This window comes from Quercus lobata, chromosome 9, assembly GCF_001633185.2.
Source record: "Quercus lobata isolate SW786 chromosome 9, ValleyOak3.0 Primary Assembly, whole genome shotgun sequence".
NCBI classification, from domain to species: Eukaryota; Viridiplantae; Streptophyta; class Magnoliopsida; order Fagales; family Fagaceae; genus Quercus; species Quercus lobata.
The window spans coordinates 36,647,859-36,656,646 of NC_044912.1; positions in this window are offsets into that span (position 1 = coordinate 36,647,859).

Below are 8,788 nucleotides of genomic sequence, written 5' to 3' on the forward strand. Positions count from 1 at the left end.
TCCTTTTTTTCTCCAAATGTCGTCCCACTCTCCACTTCCAAGCCCCAAAAACCCATGAACAAATCAAATCCAAAACAAATCAAACCCACTCTCCATATTTTTATCTACGCATCGCCTGAAGCTTTCGCCGCTTGGGTTTGGTCAGATCGGCGCCTAGGTTGCTAGGTTTTTGCATCGTTGCGGCGGCGAGACACGTTCGATCTCTGCATTTTGCATCGCCTGAAGCTTTCACCGCCTGGGTTTGGTCAGATCGGCGCTTGGGTTGCTAGGTTTTTGCATTGTTGCGGGGACGAGACACGTCCCATCTCTGCGTTTTGCATCACCTGAAGTTTTCACCGCCTGGGTTTGGTTAGATCGGCGCCTAGGTTGCTGGGTTTTTGCATCGTCGCGGCGGCAAGACACTTCCGATCTCTACGTTTTGCATCGCCTAAAGCTTTTCACCACCTGGGTTTGGTCAGAATCGGCGCTTGGGTTGGCATCGTTGCTTCTTTCTTCTTCATTGTTCATCTCTGCGTTTTGAACTCTCTGGGTTGCTGGGTTTTGTATCTCTCCATCTCATCGAGTCCATTGGGCTCGGTTTTCATGAACGAAAACCGAGTCCAGTAGACTCGATTTCTATGCTTAGAAACCGAGTCCAATGGACTCGATTTCTGGCCTACGTGGACAATCTAGCCACCTCAGCTGTTGGCAAAATAATAAAATAACAACCCAAAAATCGAGTCCTCTGGACTCGAATTGTTAGAAACCAAATTAGTTTGAAACGTTTCCTAACTAATGATATTGTTTGGGTTTTGTAGTTATTTTCTAAAAAATCCCAAAATCCAATTTATTAGCTAATTTCTACCCAAAAAAATTGTTGGCTATTTTTTTTTATTATGAGAATTTATTGGCAAGTTTTTTTTTTTAAGAATGTATTGGCAAGTTAGTTCTTTTCTATGTATTAAGATTGTTTAGAAAGTTAGTTATGGCTTTAAAAATGTCAAGAGTATTTTTAATCTAATTAGATAATTTTTATTCTTAAAAAAAAAAAAACTGATAAAAAAATAAAAAAATAGGATTAAAATTGTAATTCAAAAAAAAAAAAAAAAAACCAAAGAATCTTTTTCCTAAGAATTAGCACACTTTTATTTAAATATATCTCACACATGTTTAATACTATTTTTGGATTTTTTTTTTTTTTTTTTCAAAATAACACTATTTTGCTAATAATTTTGTTAGTTAGTGTTGAGGAGAAAATTATGATGTTCCTAAATAGAATATGAAGTAGCCAAGCCGAAACTCGAGGATGGGCCCTTGAAATAAAACCCAAAGGTGTAAGTCCGCCCAAGCAAGAGATAGAGGCTGCACCCTAACAAGAAGACAACAATAAAGCCCAATAAATACATTAATGTTGTTAGTTTGTTATATTATTAGTCTTTTTACGGCGTCATAGTTCAAATTAGTCCTCTAGCGGTACGGTATTATCTCCAACGATAGGGGTGAAATTATACTTAGAGTCTAGCAGTCAATGATTAAATAAATTTAGGAAAGTGTTCACTCCTAGGGGTCCTTGTGTGTCTTGGTCAAGGGAATTTATAGTACTTTCAACCATCATTACATCAATGTGAGGGAAAAATTCAATTGTTACAAATACATTATATCCTTCATCATAATAATAATAAACAATTATTAAAGGCTCCATAGTTTCAAATAAAAGAGGAAAAATAGGATGGAATGAAGGGAGAGAAAGATCCCCAACTCAGTGCAGCAAGTATTAAACTAAGATTTTGGAGAGTGTATAATTATAAGGCATGAATGAGGTGAATGTGGGCTATTTTAAGTGAGTGAGAGAGATGGAATTTACACTAAGATTGAAGCTTTTTGTGAGTAATGGGCTGTTTGTGTCTAGTTGGAGGACATTTTTGAGCTGTTGTTGTATAGAGGGGTGGGAAGAATATTTGGGATTAGACGAGTGTAGACTGAAGATGATGAGTAGTGAGCTTAAGGAAAGCTAAACCACGAGCAAAGTAGTAAACAAACCAAGGGTTTCAGAGGGAGTGGCTGTCCTGATCAGTTATGGGACGTTTATGGAGTAGGAAGGTGTAAGTAAGGTGGTGAATGTTGGTGTTATGGTGACTATAGGCTGAGAAATGCTGTGAGTGAGCTCAAGAGAGCTTGGGGAAGCTTAAAGAAAGCAAATAGGGATTGAATTTCTGCAGAGTAGTCAATGACAGAAATTTTTAGAGAGGCTTCCTCCTCTTGTGAGCTGAGGTGTGTATATTTTTATAATGGAGCTTGAGGGAAGCATTAATTGATAAGAATCCAAAAAACGTATGACTACTCAGAGGTGATGAATCAAGGTTAAGTTTCTTGAGAATTTTTGGTCAGAAGTAAGAGATTCACTTTAGGGGTTGCCTTGCTTCTTTGGGTAATGATGGGATTTTAGAGTGCTTTGTATTTAATGTCATGATTTCTGGGGCTGAGTTGAATCAATATGATTATGATGTGTATCAAGAATAAATCCTAATGCTGCAAACTGAGATTTGCTCCCCCAAGAAGTAAGATTCAACACCCCAAGCTAGGTGTCAAACTCTAGGTCCACTTCAGGGGGTTCCACTAGAGATCCTATTATGCCCTCCAAACCACATGTTCCCAATTTTTCCCCTTTGGGATTCATGGGCTTGGCACATAAATTACGTCTTGAATGTTTTTAATATTTATAACATACATTTATAGCATCAATTTGTTGAAGTTTGGTTTCAGCTCCTCTTCCGCTGGAGGTGCAATCTTAAGGAAGATGATGGAGTCCCTTCATCCTTTTGACTTCAGCTGATATGATAGCCCTTGGGCACTGTTCACATCAGGCAGATGGTGGCAAAAAACTGATGAGACAGCCCTTAGTCCATTCTCAAAGGCTCGGTTCCCTTGTATGAGTACCTAGTCGCTCTTTTTGGTTAGGAATGAACAAAGGCTGTTTGCCCATTCTCCTTTGCCTCTTGCTAGTGTTTTTTGCTTGTGCTTGCTCACATGGACTGGGTTGTATGCACATGTTGCCACGGGTTTTCATTCCTTATGGACTTTTATTAGTAAATATTTTGGAGTTTTTCATAAATACTTGCAATGGGCCTTTGGGCAAGTTTCAAAATATTTTTGTAAATAATATTTACTTTGATGAATTCCATGTTGCAATAATGTTCATAGTTTCTAATAATTGCATCATAACTTAAATGATGATCTTGTGGGTTTGAATGTTTACCATGAGTGTCAAAGGCATATATTATGGATGTCGCGATGCAAATGATGTCCATGTATTTCATGGGTTTATAACATGAAATAAATATATGTCATGGATCTAACAATCATAACTTTCCATAGGCTTTTACAAAATGATTTCCTTGGGTTTTGAGAATAGATAATTCATAAATTTCATAAGCTTGTAATATTATAATAATATGTTTAAGAATTTAAAGTATTGTTCATTATCAGACTTTTAAGTGAAATAATTATGATATAGTATTTTGCCAAGTATTAATAATCTTGGGTTTTTGATAGAATAGTGCCAAGTAGTTAGCTTGGGCTTTTAATAGTGCCAAGGCAAGTTGGGCTCTTTTGATATTGCCAATGAGAATTGGGCTTTGTTGTTACCAATGAAAGTTGGGTTTTAAATAGTGTCAACATAAGTTGAGCTTTTGATATTGTCAATGAGAATTAGGTTTTAATGTTGCCAATGAAAATTGGGTTTTAAATAGTGCAAACGTAAGTTGGGCTTTTGATATTGCCAATGAGAATTGGGTTTAGATGTTGCCAATGAAAATTGGGCTTTGGATAAATAAATTGCCATGAGTTTAAATTATGGGTTTTGATTATGGATTTGAATTCCGTTGATAAAATTGTTTTGCCATGGACTTGAATCATGGGCTTCTCAAATATTGTCAAGCATAAGTATTCTTGAACTTTAAATGGAATATGATAATAAAATTGAATAAAATATGAGTTTTTAGGCTTTTTTTGTGATATTTTATATCATAATCCAATTTAGATAATGAGATATGAAACATTTGTGATTAACATAATAATAGAGCAAAAAATATTTAGGAATACTCAATAACTTATTAGTGGTGTTTGAAAATAAATAGGTGGTATCCAAATAAAATTAGGTGTAAAAAAAATGTACCCTAACATCTTCAAATATAAAATATTCATGATATTTTAATACCTAGCTGCCATCTGCCATAATTAGACCAAATATGCCCCTACCAGCTGCTAGAGTAGAGCATTAAATGCTCTTCTTACTCACCAAGATTAAGTCACAACACAATAAGAGCTTGACTAGATTTCTCAAGCTTCATTAACTATCATTAAATCATTCTATCATTCTATTACTTATTAAAGATGTATTGTAATAGGATCATGGACCAAAAATATAAATATCCAAAAGAGGAAACCTTTCTAGCAAAACACCAGCAGTGTGTTTAACATTTGACACCTAGCTGAAAGTGACATCACCAGCCATTTAATACTCAAATCCTAGCAGCTAGTTGCTATACCAAAAATAGCAAGATATCCTTAAAAGAGACCTTACCATTTTCAACCAAACTCATGAAATAAATGCTGAATATTCTCTCCACCAGCCTAACATCATCCAACTAACCTCATGTACTTTAGCCCCAAGCAATAGCTGTCTTATGACAGCTATGATAGATTTTTCAGACAGTTGGGACAGTTTTTTCAGAGCAGATGGGAAAGCTGACCCAGTAGCCCTAACATGACAGATTTTCCCTATTTGGCTAAAAACCAAAACCAGCCAAAAAAACTATCTTTTTCTTACTAAAATCATTCCTTTTTTGCTGGTCTTTACTCTAACTGCTATTATCCAAAATAGCAAGAACACCTTAAAGCTAAACATACCATTTTAGGCCAAATCTTAGGAATGATTTTTTGAAAATTGGGACAGATTTTGGCAGAGATTACTTGCTAAACCCCCCCCCCCCCTTAAACTTAGCTACAAATAGAGCCCTTCATCAACACCTTAAGGAACACCAATAGAGAAGAACAATTCTCTCATAAACTTCTCTATTCTCTCTCCCTCTAATTATCTTCTTAAGCTCTTAATGAAATTCTAAGTTTCTGAGTTTTTAATTTCCAAATTAGGGACTAAACTCTTCATCTCATAAATTCCCTTTATAAGCCCTCATCCATCCTTCAGCTGAAATCTCATCAACATTGCTAAACACACTACAACACTATTACTCCTCTTATATTCATTCTCTTACTCTCCAGCTGAAAATATATCTATTGTTAGGACATATGTGATTCAATGTTAGGATCATATGTCAACATTTTATGTAATTGGCTAATCCTTTGACAAAACGCACTTTACTTGTAATTGGGTAGATCTAAGATGTGTTCAATGCTTCAATAAACAATGTTTCAAGTTCAAGTGTTAAAGCCATGCAAGTTTGTTCAAGATTCAAGTGAGAAAGTGCAGGATTTTAAAACTCAATAGCTAGCATCTATCGAGATTTAAAAATTGCTGAAGTCTGTGACTCAACAGCTATCTCGATAGATGGCTATCTATCGAGGTTTATGAAGTTTAGTTTTTCAAGCTGATTTTCATCCAATCCATGAATGTGTGTTTGAGTTTTCTTTTCTCACAACCCTAAACATATATAAGGATTATTTTAAGGGCTGTAAAAAGTTACACAAGAGCAAATTCCACAAGTGTAAAGGAAGGTGTGATTGGAAACCTAGTTTGCCTTAGTTCTTGAAGAAGCTGCTGTGTTTGTGCATCATAGGGTTTTGTGACCAAGCAACTTCATGATCTTTATCGTGTGATGAACAAAAGAACTTTGCAACCAACATCCTTCTCTAGTTGGTGATCCAGTCGCGTACTGGGATCCACGTGATTGGTTAGTCACGTACTGGGAGCTGTGCATTGAAAGGAGAGATTGTCACTACAAAACAAGTCTAATTGGGTATTGGGGTAAGGGTTCCACTGTAAGTTGGTATAAGGTACTGAGATTTCTTTACTTATAACCGCTTGTTTTGATAATAGTGGATTCTCGGGAGTGGTAACTTTAAAATCACCCGGTAGGGTTTTTACCGTGTAGGTTTTCCCTATTCGTAAACAAATCATCATGTTAATTTATTTTCCACTGCATACTTAGTTTAATTGGTGATTTGTTTGTGCTATCATGTACATCGCATGTTAATTTGATTAATTAATAAACTTGACTAGTTAATCAGTTAATTCATTACAATGAGTCAATACATTCTTGGCCTATCATTTATCTTGCTACATATATCTCTAAGCATCTCTTTCTCCATTTCTTATACACAAACCCATACACAGTTACTACACCATTACATATAACACATTCTACTATTTTGCTGCCCATAAACTCATCTCAATACTCTTCTCCACCTCTCTTATAAAAGCCCTTCTCATGGAAGACATAAAACTTCTAATACTAAAGCCCTTCTCCTAGAAGGCACCAAGATCTTATATCAAATCCCTTATCCTAGAAGGCACAAATACTTCTTACAAAACCCTTTTCATGGAAGGCACCTATCTTACAAAAGCCCTTCTCATGGAAGGCAATACTATTCAAAACTTACAATAACTAAAGAGCATTATCAAAGAGGAAATTCATTTAAGTGCATGATAAATGGGACAAACTTAACCAGCCTCTACACATAACTTGACATACTCTCTCTCCTTCTAGTTGCACCCATTTTTCTCTTTCAATCTTGAAGTTATCATGGCAAGTTGTCTCTCCACTACTAGAGTCATTTTGCTGGAATACTATCAACTCACTGATGCTACATAGCTAGAGCTTCAAACTAAACAAAGATAAGTGACTTTGCTCCCATATCTCTAAATTTACATCATTGAATATATGATTACTTCATTTTTAAATACATATTACTTTATTTCAACTACTATTACAACTATTAATCAAAACTATTATATCAAACACATATTATTTATTATTTCAACTATTATCATGTTTCTAAGACTTTGGACTTTACTCATTTTGTAGGCTTAAAAATATGCTGAAAGTTATTGGATTATATGGCCCAATGTCGAGTTCTAGATGCAACTCCCCATACAAACCTAGGTCTAGTAAAGTCACCCTCTAGTGGACAACATGTGGTTATGCACCGAAAAAGGGCCCCCGACAATCTTCTTCTCGAGTTAAGGTTTCGTAGGAGGTCATTAGGGAGTCAAAAATCCTTCCATACCTTGATTGACTCACCATTCTTCCTAGGGATGGCAATTTAAATCCGATCCGCGGATACCCGACCCGGTCCGACCCTAATGGGTTGGATTTTACCCGGCCCGATAAATTATAGGGTCGGGTATGGATTTTTTAAAAAAAAACCCAAAGCGGGTCCGAGTCGGGCCCGGGTTTTAACGAAAACCCAGCCTGAACCCGGACCCGGACCTGACCCGTTTATATGTAACTTAAAAATACTAAAATACCCCCATATATATATAAGTTAAAAAAAAAAAAAAAAACCCTAACACCATGTTCTCATTTCACTCACTCTTACTCAGCTGCATGTCTCTTTCCCCTCTCCCACTCTCTTGGTCACTCCCTTTCACTCAGCCCCAACCCCTGATCTGTCATCGCCGGCCTGATTAGCCTGAAGCCCTTCACCACCGGCCATCACTTGCGCCTCCAGCCTCCTCAGTTCCTCCATGTGTCTCCACCAGACCACCTCGTTCTCTATCCCCTTTTTTTTTGGGTTCATTTTGTCTCAATCATGTGAGTTGTTTATGTTTGTGTTAGTGTTAGGATTTGTGTTTGTGATTTTGAATGGGAAAATTATAAATTTGAAATATTTGTGTTTGTGTTTGTGTTAGGATTTGTGTTTGTTTTTGTGATTTTGAAAGGGAAAATCATAAATCTTTGGTCATTGTTCATCCATGATTTCCTGGTGGGTCTTTTTATTTTTCAAGTTTTCAATTTTATTCTTTGATTTTCTCTACCGATCCTCAAATCTTTATTATGTTTCAACAATTTTTGTATGTGGGTATTTTATTCTTTGATTTTCTCTACCTAAATATACTCTTGTTAGTATAAAAAAAAATTATGTTTGCCCAGATTCATGATTCAAGTCTTGAATCTGTCAAACACATTTTCAAAAATAATAAATCTGGGCAAACAATTTTTTTTTTTTTTTTTTAAATTATTGGGCCACAGTATGAAGGCTTTAGGCAAATTTTTTTTTTTTTTTTGGATTGGGCCACGGTTTAGGCCCAAATCGTGGCATGGCTGGCGGGGCCCGCTAGGTTTGGGGTTAAGAAAAAAACCCGTTTAATAAATGGGCCGGGTTTGGGTTTTTAGAATAGACCCGCGGGTCGAGTCCGGGTATGAAAAAACTCAGCCCGAACTCGACTCGTTGCCATTCCTAATTCTTCCTTGACCATTTTAACCCATTGACATATACTGGACCTCCCTTTTTACAAGCTTTCCAAATACTTAAGCAAGGTAGCTTCCTCCCTTCTTTAGTTATTCTTCTTGGAGATAGGTATTTATTAGCCAACATTCTAGCCCAAGGGGATTCCTGTTCACTGGCAGCCTCTAACATAGTTTAGCAAGAATAGCTTGGTTTTTGTGCTTCATATTGTAGAGTCCTAGTCCTCCTATTATATGCAATGCCATGCTCTTTTTTTTTTGGTGAAAAAAGAGCTTCATTACAAACTAAGCAGCAACAATACAAACAGAGCAGACTCTATTACAAAACAACCCATTGAGATCATCCTCAAACACATCTACAAGGTCCACAGGCGGACTATCAA